A 377-nucleotide genomic window follows, 5' to 3' on the forward strand; every position below is an offset into this window, starting at 1 on the left:
GGATAGGGGGACAACAGAGGATGAGATGGTTGGATGGCATCACCGACTCAATGGACATGAGTTTGAGTAGGCTCCAGGAGTTGATGATGGACAGGGAGGCCTGGCATGCTGCAGTCCATGGGGTCTCAAAGAGTCAGACAAGACTGAGCAACTGAACTAATACCAGTTGAGTATACAGAGACTGGGCAAGTGGTACCTGAGCAAGCCTGTACAATGTTTTTGTGAAAATTAGGAAAAAAGCAACTTCTCTGGGCAACAGACATAAGGTGTTCCTTGGGCTACGTGTAGCTCTAGTCTGAGCCAGACAGCTTGGCAAGGAGCATAGGCACAATCTTGGCTTCCAGTCTCCCCCTGAACCAGAATGTTTGTGCATTATA

The sequence above is a fragment of the Bison bison genome, unplaced genomic scaffold, assembly GCF_000754665.1.
Source record: "Bison bison bison isolate TAMUID 2011002044 unplaced genomic scaffold, Bison_UMD1.0 scf7180017864279, whole genome shotgun sequence".
NCBI classification, from domain to species: domain Eukaryota; kingdom Metazoa; phylum Chordata; class Mammalia; order Artiodactyla; family Bovidae; genus Bison; species Bison bison.